Raw genomic sequence first — 20472 nt, 5'->3', positions numbered from 1 at the left:
TAAATTGTTGATTGTGTTATTGAGATCTATGTTTTCTTTATTCAATTTTTGTTTGGAAGATCTATCCAGTGGTGAGAGAGGTGTGTTAAAATCGCCTAGTATTATTGTGTTGTGGTCAATTTGATTTCTGGAATTGAGAAGAATTCGTTTGACGTACGTGGATGAGCCAATGTTTGGGGCATAGATATTTATGATTGTTATGTCTTGCTGATTTATGCTTCCCTTAAGCAGCATGTAATGTCCTTCTTTATCCCATCTGACTAGTTTTGGCTTGAAGTCCACATTATCTGAAATGAGGATGGATACTCCAGCTTTTTTGCTGTGTCCGTGTGCATGGTATGTTTTTTCCCATCCTTTCACCTTTAGTCTATGGGTATCTCTTTCTATGAGATGAGTCTCTTGCAGGCAGCATATTGTTGGATTTTTCTTTTTAATCCAATCTGCCATTCTATGTCTTTTGTTTGATGAGTTCAGGCCATTAACATTCAGGGTTATTATTGTGATATGATTTGTATTCCCAGTCATTTGACTCATTTTTGTTTTTTGACATGATTTGGTTTCTCCTTTATTTGGCTATTCCTTTAGGCTAGTTCCTCCCGTGGCTGATTTGCATCATTGTTTTTCATCTCTTCCTCATGGAATATTTTACTGAGAATGTTCTGTAATGCCGGCTTTCTTTTTGTAAATTCCTTTAGCTTTTGTTTATCATGGAAGGATCTTATTTCGTTGTCAAATCTGAAAGTAATTTTTGCTGGGTATAAGGTTCTTGGTTGGCACCCGTTTTCTTTCAGGGCTTGGTAAATGTTGTTCCAGCCCCTTCTAGCTTTTAGGGTCTGGATTGAAAAACCTACTGATATTCTTATTGGTTTCCCCCTGAATGTAATTTGATTATTTCTCTCGCGGTCTTTAAAATTCTGTCTTTATTTTGTATGTTAGGTATTTTCATAATAATGTGCCTTGGTGTGGGTCTGTTGTAATTTTGTATATTTGGAGTCCTATAAGCCTCTTGTACTTGGTTTTCCATTTCATTCTTCATATTTGGGAAATTTTCTGATATTATTTCATTGAATAGATTGTTCATTCCTTTGGTTTGTTTCTCTAAGCCTTCCTCAATCCCAAAAATTCTTAAATTTGGCCTTTTCATGATATCCCATAATTCTTGTAGATTCTGTTCATGATTTCTTACCATCTTCTCTGTTTGGCCAACTTTGTTTTCAAGATTAAATATTTTGTCTTTAATGTCTGAGGTTCTGTCTTCCAGGTGTTCTATCCTATTGGTTATGCTTTCTATGGAGTTTTTAACTTGGTTTATTGTTTCCTTCATTTCAAGGATTTCTGTTTGTTTGTTTTTTTTTCAGTATCTCTAACTCTTTATGGAAATGATCTCTTGCTTCCTGTATTTGGTCTTTTAACTGTTGATTGGTGCGATCATTTAATGCCTGCATTTGCTCTTTCATCTCCTCCTTCAATGCCTGCATTTGCTCTTTCATCTCCTCATTTGCTTCCCTGATTGTTTTAATTATGTACATTCTGAACTCCCTTTCTGACATTTCTTCTGCTGTGCTGTCATTGGTTTTTATTGATATAGTATCTAGGTTTGTTTGGGATATTTTCTTCCCTTGTTTTCTCATACTGGTCAGATGTCAGTGGGACCCTGAGATATTGCAGATTTCCTCTATTGGCTTATAGTTTCCCTGTAGATTTCCAGTGTATCACCTCCCAGCCCTCAGTAGCCTGAAGTCTTGGAGGAACTTGATAATGCAGTGCTTCCAAAGAAAGCTGCCCCCAGTCCCCTACTGGTTCCTGAGCTTGGAGCTGGCTCTGTGCAGAAAGGCTCTCACTGGGGGGCCTGCACGCGCAGCTGGCCATGTGGGAGGAGCCCACCACCGGAGTGTGCAAGGTTACCTGGGGAAGACTAGCTGCCCTGCCCTGCTCTGATAAGCCGCCCCTACCCATGCCTGCTGCCCAGGCCGAGCTTCACCCAGTGGGGGAGACTCACCCTGTGACTCTATTTTAGTCCGAGTCTCTCAATGCCTCCCCTTTGAGTCCTGGGTTCTGGAGCGACTGGAGTTGCAATCACCCTCTAGTCCGCCATCTTGGATTGCCCATTTTGGATAGTTAATAGCTATGGTCTTCTCATATATGGCCTTTATTATGTTGAGGAACTTTCCTTCTCTTCACAGTTTGTTGAGTGTCTTTTATCATAAATATTATAGATGGTTGGGGGCCACCATATGAGTACAGTGTTGTCCCCAAAAGATCTCAAGGATTAAGTAAAATCTGTTCCTTATGGACAAGTAATGTGGTCTGGAAAAGAAAGAGCTATGTAAGATAGCAGCTTGTGTGGGGTGACCCCTGCTCATGTCAGAATGGGCAGCTACAAGCCCAATCCTGCGTTAAGCAGTTGCAGAAGGAATTAAAGTTGGAGCAAGAAGCATGTTTAACTCAAGCAGGGATTAGTGTGCAATTACTTGGTCATATGAGGAGTGCTAATGAAAATTTGGAAACTCTGGCCTGCAGCTTTACTAAACAAAGGTAAATATTTACCATAAGCTAGAGCAAGGATGGTGGTTACTGAAAAAAATATGGGACCCCCATAAGTGGGATTCCTGTGAACACCTCAGAAGAAGAGGATGAGGAATGGCATGAGCTGATTGAGGTTCGGGAGTCAGGGACCAGACCAGGCATAACTCAAAACAGGAAGACAGATAAGTCAAACCAGAGGGAGTGGATGTTGAGAATCTGCCCCCTCCTGACCAACACATGCATTTCTCTACGAGAAATTACACAGCAAACCACACTGGTCCTGATAAATGAAACATTCACAGCAGGAATGAAGGACACAGACAAAGTAATGCTGTTTAGACTTAAAAAAAAAAAGGAGATCCTGAATTTGTCAAAGTGGATGAAGCTAGAGGACTTTATGCCAAGCCAGACACACAGACACACAAAGCAATATATTACTGCATGAACTCAGTTACTTACATATGAAATCTAAAAAAGAAAAAATAGTCAAATATATAAAAATAATAAAACTGAGATTTACTGGGGTTCTAATAGGGGAAGGCAAATGGGGAAGATGAGAATCAAAGGATACAACATAGGAAATATACAATATAAAGAAGTCAAAAGATGAAATGTACACCATGATGATTACAATTAATAATAGTGTAATATATTTGGAAACTTCTGCTAAATGTGCAGATTATACCTGCTCTTGCCACAGGGGAGAAATGGGTAAATATGTGAGATGATGAATATGTTAATTTGTTCCACACCAGTAATCATTTTACTCTATATGTACTATATCTTATAGCATCATATCGTACACCTTAAATATGCACAATTCAGCAGGGTATGGTGGGGCACACCTGTAATTCCCATGGCTGGCGAGGCTGAGGCAGGAGGATGGTAAGTTTGAAGCCAGCCTCAGCAACTTAGTGAGGCCCTAAGCAACTCAGCAAGACCCTGTCTCTAAATTAAATACATAAAGGGGCTGGGGATGTGGCTTAGTGGTTAAGTGCCCCTGGGTCCAATTCCCAGTGCCAAAAAAAAAAAAAAAAGTGCAAATTCAATTTATTTTTTAAAGGATGTAAAGGGTGCTTTTCTCCTTGTGGATATAATATTCTTTCAAATATCGTTGGGATTTATAAGCTTTAGTTGGCATCCCTTCCCCTCAGTCAGCTATGTATCCCCTTAAGTCTAGTGGTCTCTTTGCTTAATTTGTTCTTTCTCCTTATCATTGCTAGTTTTCTTCGATTATCTGTAGATTATTGAAGGACTCTGTTGATAACATCAGTCATTGGCTTTGGTGTATTCAGTCTTACCTCTTATACAATGAAGGAGAAAATCTACTGTATACCTGTGTATGTTATGAAAAAATGCCCACGTTATGCTTATCTTACACCCCCTAAAACTGGGCACCCACAAAGCTGTGTCCCTCCTCCAAATGGCATAATAGAACAGGTATGAATTTGGAGAATTCATCTCTTCAATGTCCAAGCTCTGACCTGAAGAACTTTTTTTTAATTATTATAATTATTTTTAATTTTTACAGATTGCATTTTGATTCATTGCACACAAATAGGGTACATCATTTTGTTTCTATGGTTGTACACGATGTAGATTCACACCATTCGTGTAATCATACATGTACACAGGGTCATGATGTCTGTCTCATTCCACCATTTTTCATACCCCGACTTCCTCCCTCTCATTTCCCTCTATGTAATCTAAAGTTCCTCCAATCTTTAAAGGCAATCTCTCAAATTTTTCTATGGAATGAGTCTTTCAGCTGCACTGGAGGGGTGATGGAGGAGGGCTCAAGGAGCTATTCTAGAAGTCTTTTAGTAAAGGCATCAGCCAGATCCTTACTTTCTACGTTTCTCTCAGTTCTGCTGTAGGGATCTGCCAATTTCACAGGCCACAGCATGAAGAAATCCACGCTCACTTGCTAACTTTTGAGTTCATTCAAATCACATGTTGCTATGACCACAACTACTCTCTGCCCTCCAGACACCTGTAGAGATCTTCGTTTTGTTCATGTTCCTATCTCCTGTTAAAATCACTTCCTGACAGTTCAACAGTCTACCTTTGTTTTTCCTTGTTTATTAGTATTTTAGGCACAGATAAAAGTTTCAATGATGCAGGATTCTTGAATTTAAATATTAAAATGTTTTAACTTAAGTATTGTTTTTTACTTATTAATATTTTATCAACAACATACAGCTAGAGGATTTAAAGTAAAAAAGTTGAAAGTGCTCAAGATTATCCTGATAACACTTGGAGAGATACAAACACACAAATACAAACATGGGTAGGAATAGGGAGAACAAAAGAGAAATTATCTCTCCCCAGGGGGCGGGGCATCTGTTTAGGAAGTTCTCTGACTTGAATCTGATTTTTTTTTTAATCTGAGATATGGTGGAAGAAGATTTAAAATTTGCCTATGCTATAAATCACAAAAATTAGAAATAAAGAAACTTTTAGAAGTCCAAATCTGAAAAACACATTTTATTTTTATTTTACTCATATATGTCAAGTAAATTACACACACTGTGTTTAAGATACATATTTAGAAATATCCTAAGTTATCAATAAAATTACTTATACCATGAACAAGATAACTTTGTGGGTTTTTTTGTATTTTAAAGTCATGTATGTTGAACTTGAAAATTAAAAAAATAATATGCATCTTTACCTTCCCTTTCCCTACCTCCCTCGCAGTGCCAACTTCATTTCCCTAAAGTTAATCACCATGGAACTGGAAAAATAAAACTAGAGGGGATCCCTGGGCCCAGTACTGATGAGTAAGGGATTTAACTGGCAGTGATTACCAATGTAGAAAACCATTTGGTAAATTATTTTTTAGGGTATAAAAAAATCCCCATGTTACATTACACCACTTTTTAATTTTCAAAATCTATTTCCTTAATGTACATTTTAAAAATCACCTTCAAGATGTGGTGATTTATTTTCTATTTGCCTCTGTCATTTCCCTTCTATTCTCTACACTGCCCTTGGAGGAGGTCTCTTCCCTCTGGATAATCTCTTCTTCAGGCTTCTACTTGATTTGGGTCACTAGGAAACACAGGCAGGAGATGGGACGGTGGGAGGTGTCAATGACAGGGTTTCTCCCAGCTGCCTCTGTACACCCCTCCCTGGTCTCCAGAAATAGCTGTGTCCCTCCCATCTACAGTCTTCTCCGTGCTTTTCCACAGAGTCTATAGAGTCCTCCCACAACTGGTGAACTTCACTCCTGCTACTCTCCCTGGGTCTCTATCCCTTGATCATTCTCTGAGTCCCACTAACATCATTATAATTAGTCTTTTCACCCCGACTGCCAGGGGTGAGCTCTGTGTCTAGTTAAGACCTTGATGGGTTTCAGAAATGGGTTAATTTAAATCCCACTGGAAGTGCTTCTCTAGTATGGTATTTTTACTGAGATTCTCACAGGGCCCAAAGTAAATCTCTGCTATCCTTATAGTTAGACATTCTATTGATGTCTCTTAATCTCTGGAAATTTTTGAGGATTAGAAGATTTATTTCTTTAAAAAATTAATGTGTTAAAAGGTCACATAATACTTCACTATTTGAAATGTTTAATACCTTTGTCCAGTAGCTCCTAATCTCATTTGGGGAGGGTTGTTTAATACCAATTGTGGTAGGCAGAATTCTAAGGTAAGCCTCAAAAAGTCCTACATGCACATTCCCAGTTTATAGTTCCTCATCATCGTCAGGACTGAGAATTTGATTGATTTCACTTTCAAAATCAGGTTCTGTTGTAGAGTACCTTTGTAAGATAGGAAGATTACCTGGACAGGTCTGACTTATTCACTCAAGTCCTTTAAAAGCAGAAACTTTGTCCAACAGGTCACACCAGAAAAATAATAAAGATTTGAAGTTTGAAGAGGGTTGATACCAAGGAGGTTCTTTGTTGCTGAATTGGAGGGGATCACATGACAAGGACCTCAGCGTGGCCCCCTAAAATTCAGCATGATCCCTGGACAATAGCTCAGAAGGCAAAAGGGACTTCAGTCCTAGAACCATAAGGAAAATAACTCTGCTGGCAATCTGTGAGCTTGGAAGAATAAAGAATCCTAGAGAGAACTGAAGCCTTAGCCAACAAATTGATTTCAGTTTGCTGAGATCCTGAGCAGCAGATCGGCTACTACACACATGAACTTCTGACCTGAGAAACTGCAGGGTAATATACTTAGGTTGTTTTAAGTGCTAAATTAAGCTGGTAATTAATTAAGCAATAATAGAAAACTAAATGTTCCAAATAAAAATCAATACTCCACCCTCCAAGATTCTGGTTGGTTGGTTGGTCTGGGATAGGTCCAGGCATGGGTATTTTCCAGCACTGCTTATCCCCCCAGGTAATGCTAATATTCAACCAGGAATGAAAATCACTGCCCGTGTTAGTTGTCTAACGCTGTGACAAAATACCTGAAAAAAATCAACCTAACGGAGGAAAGATTTGTTTGAGTCCATTATTTCAGAGGTTTGAGTCACTTGAGTTGACCACTGTGAAAACCTCTGGGTTTGGGCACAGTACATCAAGGCAGTGGGAACACATGGTAGAGGAAGACTGCTCACCTCATACCAGTCAGGAAGAAAAGAGAAAGGAAGGGGCAGGGGTCTGAAGAGCTCCTTCAAAGGACATGCCCTTAATGACCCAACTTCCTTCCAGTAGGTCCCATTTATAAAGACTCCACACCTCCCAGTAGCACCACAGTCTGGCAACCAAGCCTTCAACAGTTGGTCTTCTGAGAGACATAAGATTCAAAACCATAAAACTGCTTTTTCTCCTTACCAAATGGGAACCATCTGAAAAAGTAAAACCCTTAGTGTAGTTTCTCTTTCTATTTCATCACATTCAACAAACAGCTATTGAATATTTACTAAGTGCCAAGTTCTAGGACCTAGAGATTTATTTAATATAAGAAGATCAGACATAGTTGCTTCTCTCATAAAGGCCACAGTCTGGTGTAGGAAACAACACAGTTTTTAAGCACCATGTGTTTTCCTTCACATAGACCAAGGTCCGTGCTCATGAAAAATGTTGTCACACAGAAAACATGTCCTTACAATGCATCTCTTATTATGGTGTGTTCTCTCAATTACTTTAGTTTGAACAACAAAGCTCCGTTTGGGGAAGATAAATTTGCCTGGAATGACCTCAATCAGCACTCATTTGGTCTGTGTACAGAGGTCACTTGCTTCATTCAGGAAAAAAAATTGTAGGGAAATCACTTAACAGGAATTTAGTCATTACTCTTGGTAGCTGGACACCAGGATTGCCAGTGCTGGATGTCACAGTTAGCCAGTCTCTTAAAGATCACTTGGCAAAGAGTTCAAAGAAGACAGATATTAAACAAATATTATCACAAAGAAATGTAAAATGCCTACAGTGGTACAAATTCCAAGGGGGTGCACCTATAATTGAGGGATCTGAGTTAGGGTCAGGGCAGGGGAGTGTTTATGAGGAAGTGTCCCTAAGCAAGGAAGATGAGCAGGTGGGAAGTGGAATCAATTCCCTGGGGAACTTCTATAAGGACCAATACATAGAGATCCTGATTTTAATGTGTTTGGGGTGGGTCTGGACATCCCCAGGTCATCTAAACATACACTCCCAACAGAAAACAAAACGAAACAAAACAAAACAAAACAAAACAGCAGGTACAAAGGCCTTGTGGCAGGAGGGAACCTGAGAGTCTGGTCGCTAAAAGAAGGGCAGGGTGAAGGAAGACATGACCCTCTCAAATTTTCTATAGCAACAGACACGTTGTGATATGGACTTGCCCTCCCTGGGTTGCTGCTATCCAAAGTAGTTTTAAACATTTTGCCTCCTGTTGAAATTTAATCACTAGGAATTCAAGATATAAAACTCAAAAGAGACTTCACCAAAGTCAAAGGATCATCCCAGTTTAAAAATAAAGGAAGCTTAAAATTAATTTTTATAATCCTCCATACCCACCCTCCTCTAAATCTTTTTTTATTTATTTATTTTTTTATTTTTACAGACTACATTTTGATTCATTGTACACGAATGGGGTACACCTTTTTGTTTCTATGGTTGTACATGCTGTAGATTCACACATCATTATTCATTCATATAATCATACAGGTACATAGGGTAATGATGTCTGTCTCATTCCACCATTTTTCATAACCCTCCCCTCTCATTTCCCTTTATGTAATCTAAAGTTCCTCCATTCTTCTCTCACGCCTCACCCCCTCCCCCATTATATATCATCATCCACTTACCAGAGAAAACCTTCAGCCTTTGGTCCTCCTCTAAATTCTAATGTAATGATAGGAGAGGAAGGAGAGAGCGCTCCTAAAACAGAGGAAGAGGACCCCCATTTAGCAACATATGCATTTCTTTTGGCCTACCCAGTCATGCAGTCAATATTATATTTCAGACCATCAAATAGAGTTCACTAATACTGACAGAAGTGCAAATAGTCTTCTTAATAGTGTTTTGGTATCAGATTAATAATTTGCATATGACATATAAATAGAAAGATATGAAGCTGATTGATCTAATGCTCCAAAATCTCTTTTGGCACCAAAAGAGCTGATTGTTCACAGATTACCAAACCAGAGATTTATGCTACTTAGCTCAGGCACGGTCCTCCCCTACTCTGCTTCAGCCTAGCAGGCCCAGCTTTTCTAACTCCCTGACATACCAGGGCCTTTGCACTAATCTCCTCTCAGATCTCTTCCTCCCTTATCCGCGTGCTCAACTTCCTCATTTCCCTCAGTATCACATCATCAGAGAAACTCCTTGACCCTGCCATTAAAAGCACTAATGTGATTCTCTATTCACCTTCCTTCCTTCAATCTTTTTTGCAGCATTTATCAACCTGTGACAGATTATAAAATTGTGTGTGTTTATTGTTTGTGTCCTGGGCTAGTATGCAAGATGCAATCACCAGCTGTATCTGATTTGGTTGCTAATTTATCCTTACCACCTAGAATGGAGCCAGGCACACATGCCATGCTCAATATATGCTTGTTACACTAATACATGAATGTCAGCAGTCATAGAACAAAAATGTGCTTTCACAAAGCATGCACTCTTCTATAGGAGTGAAGGCTCTTCAGAAGTTATACAAAGCAAGTAAAATAAGATACAAAAGGACATCTGAACACAAATTGCAATACCTTTCATAGTCAGCTATTTCTGGATTGTTGGTGATTAAATTTTACAGAATTTCAACCTTCATTGAAAATTGCTCTTTGATAGATGTGGCCGCCAGAATAAAAGTTAAATTAGTTTTTATGAAGCATATTCCATTAAATTCCACAGGCACTTTATTTCATTAAGGCAAATAAAACTGTGATTTGAAGCTGAACTGTCTCTCATCTTTCTGTTAGATATCTCTGTAAAAACAGATAGTGATATACATGTTATATGACAAAAAGAGCTATATAATATTTTCCATTAGAAAATATTGTATAAGTTTTACCCAAAGTATAGGAAACAGCAAGTGCAATTTTTTTTTTTTTTTTTTTTTGGTTCCATCTCAGTTCTTCAGTCCCAACTTTGGTATTATACTAAGATAATTAGTGTGATAGTAGATTTTAGTGAAATGAAAACCTAAATCACTGTTTCAGATGCCCCATTTCTTATTCATAGTGTATACATATCTTTTGTGAGCATTTCTCCATGAAGTGGAGTAATCACATGTCAGTGCTTTTTTGTGGATATATTCATTGCTTAATGCAATTAATATTCACTGTCAGGAGGAAGGGGATGACAGTGCTTTTCAAAGTTGAGTATGTTCCAGAAGCAACAGGAAGGCTTTTGAAAACACAGAATGATGGTTCCACTTCCCTGTAACTTGACTCAGAAGCTTTGGGGCGGATCTATAGAATTTGCATTTCTTGCAAAGCTCCCAACTGCTGCCAATCACTGTTCATGGTTCTGGGACCACTTTTGGAATAATTGCACTGTTCATGTGAATTCAAAGTATGCCATTTCCTTTCTGTATCCCTGGTCCATTTCAGAGCTTCCCCTTGAAATAACACCACAAAAGCATGACTGAATTATGTAACACATTAACTGGGTTTCAAGTGTTGCACCAAGGAATAGATACCAATTGGTTACAGTATGATCCTTTGAAATGTGCTGTTGAAATTGGTTTCTTAGTATTGTTTTGAGAGCATTTGCATCTGTGTTCATTAAGGATTTGATCTGTGGTTTTCTTATAGTATCTGGGTCTGACTTTTGTATAAATGTGATGCTGGTCTCATAAAATGAGTTTGGGAGTTTCTTCTTCAACTTTTTTATAGAGATTAAGGAATAATATTAATTTTTTAAAATAATTAATTAATTAATTTTTATTTGTTCTTTTTAGTTGTACGTGACAGTAGAATCCATTTTGATATATTATTCAAACACGGAATATATCTTATTCTAATTAGGACATTAATTTATTAAATGGCTAGTATAGTCCACCAGTGAAGTCATCTGGTTCTGGCTTATCTTTGTTGGGAGGTTTTTGATTACTAACCAAGCTCCCTCTTAGTTATATTTCTGTTCAGATTTCCTATTTCTATCCATGATTCAGACTTGGAACATTTTATGTTTCTGTGAATTTATCATTTTTAAGTTATTCAGTTTGTTGTCATATAATTTTTTTTTATTTCTGTGGCATCAATTGTAATATCTCCTCTTGTATCATTTAATTTTTTCTCCTCTTGTCTTAGTCCACCTAGAAGTTTGCCAATTTTTATTTTCTTTTCATAAAACCTACTCTAGGTTTCATTGATTTTCCCCCTATTATTTTTCTATTCCTTATTTTATTTTTTTCTGCTCTTATTTTAGCTTGTGCTTCATTCTTCTAAATGTGTGTTTAGTTTGTTCTTCTGGTTCTTTCAGTTGCAAAGGTAAGTTGTTTATTTAAGACCTTTCCTTCTTAATGTAGACATTCTTCATCACAAGACTTCCTTTTATAATGCTGTTGCTGTATCCAAAAGTTTTTAAATGGTGTGTTTTTGCCTGTCTCAAGATATTTTCTAATTTCCTTTTTATTTCTTCTTCAGTCCATTGATTCCTGAAGAAGTATGTCAATTAATTTCCACTTGTTTATGAATTTTCCATCTTTCCTTCTGAGATTGATTTCTACTTTCATTCCTTTGTGGTCATGTTTTCAATTTTTCTTTGAGGGCTTGTTTATGACTTCATATAAGACCTATTCTGTAGAAAGTTCCCTGTGTGCTGGAGAAGAATGTGTACTATGTTGCTACTGAGTGGAATTTTCTGTACAGGTCTATTATATTCTAAAGTGTTGCTCATGTCTGCTATTTTTTTCCCCCCCACTGGGCATTGAACTCACCAGCACTCTACCACTGAACCTCTTCCCCAGTCCTTACTGATTTTTGGTCTGGATGTTCTTTCCAATGCTGAAAGTGAAGTATTGTCTTGCCATTTATTTCTCCCTTCAATTCTGCCAACAGTTGCTTTAAATATTTTGATGTATTGATGTTTCAGACATATATAAATATGTATATATATGTATATATACACATATATATGTATACATACACATATATGTATTATATATGTAGATATACATATATAATTGTTGTATCTTCTTATTAAACTGCCCTTTTATTATTTTGTAATGTCCTTCTCCATCACTTGTAAAAGTTTCTTGACTTAAAATCTAATTTGATACAACTATAGCCACCCCAGTTCTCCTTTGATTACCATTTGCATGGAACTTATTTTCTATCCCATCAGTAACTGCTTTAGATATAAATGGATTAAACTCTATCATCAAAATATATAGAGAAGCCAAATGGATAAAAATCAAGCTATATGCTGAACATATAAATTCACTTTAGATTTTAAAGGACATGCATAAGTTAAAATAAATAAATTATTAATATTATTAGTTATTTCAAAGTAAAAGAAAGTATACCAGCACTACTACCAATTCCTTAAAGACATATTTCAAACAAAACAATATCTCCTCAGCCAGTCCTCTTCCCCTCTTTCTCCTTCTTTTTTCTTTTTTTATGCCTCTCAGTAGTAGCCACATAAGTTGACAATATTTTATTGTTTATGTTTCAACCAAAAAATCACTTTTCTATATGTGCGTTTTCTTTAATTTAAATAAATAGCATCATTTTCTTTATATCCTTTTTCAACCTCTAAAAGTTAATATTCATTGGATCATCTTCACTGATTTTGAATCACAATAATAGGGTGATTTTGTTTTGTTTATCTTTTGTCAGAAGGCAGAATGTCATTACTGTATTCAATTTAACTATGGAGTAACATTGCTGGATTTGTCATAAAACAATATCAACAACAGTACTGCAATTACCTAAGGCAAACAATCACAGAATGATCCTGGTTATGTCAACATTCTTATTTTGTGAATTCAAGAACTGAAGTGATGTGCCCAGTTAGTTCATGAAAGATCTGCATCTTCTGTGTCAAGAATCAAGGACCTGGCGCCGGGTGTGGTGCAGTGGTAGAGCACTTGCCTAGCTCGTGTGAGGCACTGGGTCTGATCCTCAGCACCACATAAAAATAAACAAATAAAATAAAGGTATCGTGTCCATCTATGACTAAAAAAGTCTTTTAAAAAATAATAAAAAATAAAAAATAATCAAGGACCTTTACACTGAATGTAAAGAGTTCCCTACATATACTTGTTAACGATCCAATTTTAAAGTTCCATATAAAGAATTTTCCAGGTGTACATTGTTCACCCATTTCAACATCAGCACTTCCTGTTTTCCACTTAATATATTAAAAATTGTTTTAAATGAATGTAATTATTGCTTTTATGCATATATAATTTTTAAATTCATACTTTCCTGATAACCTTCTCTAAATTAAAATTATACTTGTATTTTTTTTCAGAGACTGATAGTATGTTGACATTTTGTTTTTTGAGTGGAACCATAAAATACGTTTTATTCATTTTCTTTCTATGGCAACATCTTACACTGCCTAACATTTATTGAATGTTTGAAAAATGATAATAAAAGTATTAGTAGTATTAGAAGTAGTGATAACAGAAAAAAGAGCAAGGGGAAAAATAACAACACTGATGAGATCATTTTTATGATCTTTCTTTTCTATACCAATAGTTGTTTTTCTATTATCAATTATCACTGGTGGAGAAGGGTTTTCTTGTGAGTCCATCTTTCTGACACAACAATATCTATGTACATTGTGACTTCTGCATTTTCTCTAAGTCTTTACATTTCTGATTCTGTTGTTTGTTAAGAATTCAGGAAGTTTGATGTGCAGGCAAATGGAGAGGCTATGTATTTCAATGATGCAAACACTGTTCAGTAGGAGCCAAAGACAACTGCAAAATACCAGAATGTGTAACATAAAATGGTTATGGTAAGATGCTTAAGAGACTTAGCAAACTCTTTTAAATATCTATGCTAAAGTAGGTGTTTTTTCAAGAACTTTGCACAAAATGTTTCATTTAATCTTCACTAAAATAAATAAATAAAATTATCTTCACTTTACAGAGAGGGAAATGAATGTTAAGAAACTGCCAAGGTCTCAAAGCTAAAAGTACTGGAATTCGCACCCAGAGAGGAAAACTCCAGCACCCTTTCTTCTATGTCTTATGGTGTATGGCCTTGATATTGTTGATGTTGGTACCTGGGCCCGTGCACTCATTCCCCAGATACATTGAGTGCTGATTATAGAATCATATGGAAGTAGAAAGGCCTCTTACTTCAGAGTGACCAAAGTCATGGTACCATGTATGTTCCAGAGCTTTCCATAGGGTCAGGCTGAGGGTGGACTCCACCTGAAGCTACATTTTGGCTTGGCCACTTCCTGTATACCAGCTTGCTTCTCTCACTGCCCATCTTCTAAGAGCACTTCCTCAGTTAATCTCTTGCACCAAAAGCCCCATCTTAGCTCTGTTTCTAGAGACCAGGAACTAAGTAGACTTTCTTGCAGACTCAGGCTTTACACTCAACATTGGTCAGTAAGCTTTGCCTTGTATGTCCTCTTTATCTACAATCCAGTGTCTCCCTGGATCCATGTCCTTTAACTTTAACTTAAGACCTGATTCCACCTGATCCAGCACAGGCACCAGAATGGGTTACAGTTCTACATATACCACCCATCCTAAGAATTCAGTGAACACTTAATGACCCAAAACAAGAGCATCAAATTCAGTCAGTCAAATATTGTAATAGCAAGGGCAACAGTAGCAGAAAGTGCCTCCCTGAAACTAGCTGAACTAATCAGACAATAAGAAAATGCTGAGGTATCATTGAGAGCATGCAGTCAACTGATAAGGATTGGTTTAAATCTCCAAAGGCTTGTGTTAGGCCCAGTGGAGGAAGAAATTGCTAATCCCTTGGCTTATTTGATGACCTCCAACTCATCTCTAAATATCTAGATTAATAGCCTTTTTCTACCATAAGTATCCCCTTCCTTGGCACTAAGTGACGCCTGGTGCCCATCTTCATTAAAATACTTGTCATATTGATCAACAATTCCGTTGACATCTTTTCACCTTCCTTATTTCTGAGCCCTTGTGACCAGCAGCCAAGTTTAGTTATTGATGTATCTCTACCTCTATCAAACATGCAGTCTATGAATAATTAACAAATGTCTTCATAAAATGAATGAGTGAATGATGGCAGAGATGGAAACAAACAGGATGAATTGGAAGCAGATCTGGATTCACATGAGATTTTTTATTGTCTCTGTCGATCATGAATCAAGAAAGTATAGTTTCAGATGTAAGCTTCTAATATCTGTAAGTAATCTATGTCTCCATTGTTACATTAAAATGGAATCTTTTCTCAAACTCAGAAGATGTGATAGGAATTGTAATTGCATTCTTTTCATGAGAAACTCTATTTTTCCAAACAAGATTTTGCCAGTTAAAATGCTTTCTTTCTCATCTAAGCAAATCTTACTGATTCTCATGTTCAACTCAGACCCTCTCCTGCCCCAGAGGATGCCTAAGGACTCCAATTTTTCCTGAGAGAGTTATGCCCCATGCTGCACTGTATCAGCACTTATTATCTGACCTGTTCCATCCTGCTTTGCTCTGGCATTGTCACTTGAAGTCTCTATAGCTAAAATCTGTACACTCAGAGACCATACCTAGAATACTACTGAGAAAAAACTACTATCACTTTCAACCAGAAGAAAGTCTCCATACTGACCTTTCTTCATCTTCAGTCCTCTCTTATTCTTGATCATTTCTATATCTGCAGAATCAAACATATCAATGGACACACACATTCCAGCTGCTATTGGCAATGTAGAATACTTGTTGAGACTTTTGATGCTTGCTGTAAAGTAGTAATTTTCCACTTACCTTCTAAACTCTTAGTAGACAAGTTGAACTAGTTATCTGTTGCCACAATAACACTGCCATGCAAACAAGCATAAAGCTTGAGTGGCAAACAGTGACATGTTCATTGCTCTCTTATCTGAGATCAGAAGGGAGTTACCTCCCTGCTTTTTCTAATTTGGGCCATGATTACTCACGTCATGATTGCTTAGTAACTGTCAAGAGGGTCTACTGAGGTGACATGGCCAGGCTTACTATTTCTTATCTTCCAACAGATTGGCCCACATGTTCTCATGGAGAGGTAATAAGGAGCTAACAGAAACATTCAAATTTTCTTGAGATCTACAGTTAAAATTGGCATGTAATCACAAGGTAATCCCCTTAAACTTGATCAAGTTGGGTATAGGAGGTCAATGAGCCCTTGCTTTGGAGAACCATTCTCAAGTTTTCCAAATTCCCCCAGGGCCTGAGACCAGATGGGGTCAACAGTGTCATCTGGCAGGACATCCACCCAAGCCCAAAACTATTGTCACTGTTCTTTCAAAGAAAGTATTTATACTGGTCTTCTCCAAATTCCTCCATGGTGGCTGTGCTGTGTGGACAGGACATGTCAGACCCAGAACAGGGTCCTAGTCACTGTTTCTTGCTTCAGAGAATTTTCTGACTCTCTACCCCATGCAAGAAGTTAACCAAATGCTCCAAAGTTGACCAGGACTCCTGTCTATGGGGTTACCTGGGGACCCATGAGGGTGGCATGGTGAGCAGACTGACCTACTGTCCAGCAGAACATTTCTTTTATGAGTTTGTATGAAATTGAGCAACACGAACAGTGGTGACTTGCTAATTTTTGGTGACTCTCACATCAGACATAGGAGAAAATCAGGGCTCAGGTGTACTGATGACCCAGAGCCTGCCCCTGTCACCCATCTGCATTTTGACCTTGGTGTCTGTATAGTTCTACAGGACCTGACAGCAATGTGTAGCATGCAGTTGGTTTGCAGAGTGTCACATTTCCCTCTTCTTAGACTCAACATCATGTGTCAGGAAATTCTCTCCAATTGACTGTCCCTATCTTCTCCAAGGATTTGGTAACAACTAGTCCCCAATGCCAATGGACCCTTCCAATAGATGTGATGAAGTAATGCTTTCCCAAATAAGTCTTAGGTGTGCCTCACAAGGGATGGACACTCCTTGCTCTTATGGGATCTCCACTTGTTCTACCTGTAGGTCCCTCACCAACCCTTCCTGCTGGGGTTGATATGTGGCAGGTAAGAGTGGGATCAACATTAAGAGATCACATTCTAGGAATACAGACTTCAAGAGAAGAGATGGTAGGAAGATGTGTCATTTTATTTATATTCTCTGAAATTCCAAATGGTATTAACATGACCATAGGTCAAGTATCATACATATTTTCCTGCATACTGTGGATGAGAATGAGCAATTGTGATCATATTCAATGAAGCATAGGAACAACCCATAAGTGGTGAAAAACAAAGATTCTATTGCCATCTTCCACATCTTATTATTCCCAGTCTATTTGCTTTCTTCCTGATGATTTAGCAGCCTGTGGCATTTACTTCTTTGATTTGCTTTATTTGTTCTGTCACTTTTTTACTGTGAGCTGGGTTTAGGATTTTCCTCAAGCCCCTAGTGTAATTATTCAGAAGTTTTCTTCTTCCCTCCTCCCCTCCCATCTCCTTTTTTCTCCTCTCCTCTCACATTCCCATCTTCTCCTTTCTTCCTATCTCTTCTTCATTTTCCTCTTTCTTCTCTTCCTTTCTACCCCCTCATTGCTCTTAATCACATCTATTTCTATTTCCAATTTTAATGAGTATTTATTAGGTACCTACTTGTGCCAATGTTGTCCAAAAACTAGAGATGCAGCAGTGAGAGACCAGTCATAGCAACTTTTCTCATACCCCACAGAGAAGAAAGATGTTTAAAGGTAATTACAATTCTCCTGGGGATTCCATTAGCCATCTATTATTAGTCCATGCCTGAAGTCACAGCTATACTTTAATGCTTTCCCTTGAGTGACTTGAAACTTAAATTAAAGCATAACCCACATATTGATATGTTTAAGGAGAAGATTGGTTTCTATCTTCAGTCTACAGTCAGACCCACATTTTCTCATTCTCATTCTCTCCATAGTAAAGAACACACACACACTCTCACACACACACATTTTTAAAAGGATAAATTTAATTATAAATATGAGCAAAATGTCACATTCATTTCAATCTTGTAGAAAACCTGGTTAAACTTCCCAGAGGATCCTTCTCTGTGTCACAACATCATCTTCTTTGTGACAGATTTCACATTTATATCACGGGATAATGACTAAATTGCTGCTCAGGGAAGTGGTATTTGGCTAAGTGGGAAAAAAAATGGTAGAGAGAGAAAGATTTGTGACAACCAGAATACCTAGGCCAATTTCTGACCTGAGGAATAGAATACCAATTATGTAATTAATCAACATATTTCCCTCTACGTTGGCAGAAAAGGGGCTGTGGCTAATTCCAAATGAAATACATTGTAGAACAGAAGGTGACACCAACTCATGGGAATTTTCTCCCATATGTGTCCCATGCACCAAAAAAAAAAAAAAAAAAAGGAAATGGAAAAGTGCTAAAGTGCTATTATGACAAACACATATCAGATAATGAGCTAATGAAATGCACACATCTTTCGAGGGAAAAAAGATGCTATTATATTCCATTGAGAGAGATAATGTATCAAGAACTAAAAGCCTTCTTTCCATGCCATAATTTTCTTCAAAAATATTCTGGAAGCATTATGCCACTGTAAAATATACCCATTAAGACTGGTATTATCTACAATGATTTGAAAGACTACAGGTTGAACTCCTTCCTATATGTTCTCTCACATAATGATAAGAAGAGAGTAACATGAAATTCCATGTACCACAGTACACATATCAGAACTTCATAATCATTCTACATTTCTGTCCAGAAACTTCATGACTATTTTTTCATTCATATTTATATTACTATTCAACAGATATATATATATTAAACACCTACTATGTGCCAAGCATTCTTCTAGGATTGAAGATAAAATGGTAAAAAGAAAGATGAAAACTTAAGCTTCATGAGCATACCCTGAAAAGAGAGATTTTAAACTTTTATAAAAACAGGCTTAGAGACTGTAATTACACCAAAGAAAATGACACAGGACAATAAATACTGATGGGTAGAGATGTAATGTAATACATTCCAGAGGATGGCCATGGAAGGCCTTTTTGGAGAGGTACTGACATGAAGGATGAAGGTAGAACTCATGTGGAGATGCGGTGTTGGAGTGTCTGACAGGAATATGGAAGAGCTAGGTGGTCACAGAAGATGAGTGAAGTTTCATTGTTGCCATGGCCTTTGCCTCAGTAGTGCCCAGTGTTGGGGTTCACTCAGATCCCTTCAGATGCTTTTGTGTGGGTCTGCATGCCATGCTTCAGCACCCTGAATTCTTTACTTAATGTCTTATACCTGCTGCTTCTTTCAGAGTTCCCCTCTTGGGCTACTGGAGCCTCTTCAGATATAGAATCAAAGGTTCATGTCTTCAAGGGAAGCTGAAGAAAGTGACTGATCTGATATAGATGTATGAAAGCCCAGTTTCTTGACTTCAATGGAAGAAATCTCTGCAATGTCATTTGCATTCCCAAAATACCAATAGGATGAGACTGAGGCTGAAACTTAGCCTGAAAGTGTGCCTTTGCCTGTCTCCTTCCTCTTCCTTACTAGCTTCTGCAACCTCACTGTTTGGTTTCTCCTGGGAACACAATTTGAATAAATTGCCTTTACTCAAATTCCCATAAAAGATCTGCTTCTAGGGAAAAAACCCCTAAGATATCCTCCCTGCCAATAAAAATGGCAGAATATATCCCATGGTACATGCTGTGCATTATCCTGTTGTGTTTGAGTGGCAGTGGAATTTTGTGGGAAGAAACATTAAGGACAATGATGAATTTTGGTTCCAGTTTTACCACCATGTAATTTTGTAACCCTAGGCAAATCAGAATTCTGAACTTTAGTTTAATAATGCTATATTAATAAACACATGTATCATGGCTCAAGAGAGATAATGGTGCTATACCCAAAATAATATGAAGGGATGGGTAAGCTATTTTCTCTAGTACATAGTCTACTTGATTTACTGCTATAAGCAGTAATGAAGAAGAGGCCAAGGGGAATGACCAGAAATTAGGAGTCAATAAGGCTGTGGAAATTTTATGGTGGTTTTCCTTAGATATGAGTAAGATTAAAAACTAGGCAATACAATATATGAAGGAAAAGGAGGAAGAGCTAAATGAGAATGCACTTAAGAAATGGGTGTTCTCTAGGTAGGAAAAGTGGAAGCTGAGAGGAACTTTGATAACAACTGCCAAATCATGATTATGATTGGATCACCAGACTTAGACATATTCACTAATTTCTGCTACATCTTAGCTAGAATGTTGTCAAAGCTTTAAAAAGGGGGGTGGGGTATAACTGGAAGCGAGCAAAAAAGAAGCTCAATCTTATGCTATACAAAGGAAATATAACAGATACTAAGAACTTTATAACATTACCTTAACATCCTTATAGTTAGGAACATAGATTTAAAATTAGCTGCACAATATCAGTGATAGGATTTT

At 37.4% G+C, this 20472-nt stretch overlaps 1 long non-coding RNA gene across 1 annotated transcript in view; it reads right to left on the bottom strand.

The window, feature by feature from the left end:
• The window catches only part of LOC124975986 (uncharacterized), a 41811-nt gene extending 26002 nt beyond the window's left edge, over window positions 1–15809 (bottom strand). The window contains exons 1-2 of the long non-coding RNA XR_007106946.1: window positions 15688–15809; window positions 8773–8845 (exon numbers count right to left, since the gene is read on the bottom strand). This is a non-coding gene — a long non-coding RNA (uncharacterized LOC124975986). The remainder of the gene's footprint in view (window positions 1–8772; window positions 8846–15687) is intronic.
• Between the last annotated feature and the right edge of the window lie 4663 nt (window positions 15810–20472).

Source organism: Sciurus carolinensis, chromosome 2 (assembly GCF_902686445.1).
Source record: "Sciurus carolinensis chromosome 2, mSciCar1.2, whole genome shotgun sequence".
In the NCBI taxonomy this organism is placed as follows: Eukaryota; Metazoa; Chordata; class Mammalia; order Rodentia; family Sciuridae; genus Sciurus; species Sciurus carolinensis.
The sequence above is the reverse complement of the archived record's forward strand: the minus strand, read 5'-3'. Positions and strand labels throughout refer to the sequence as shown.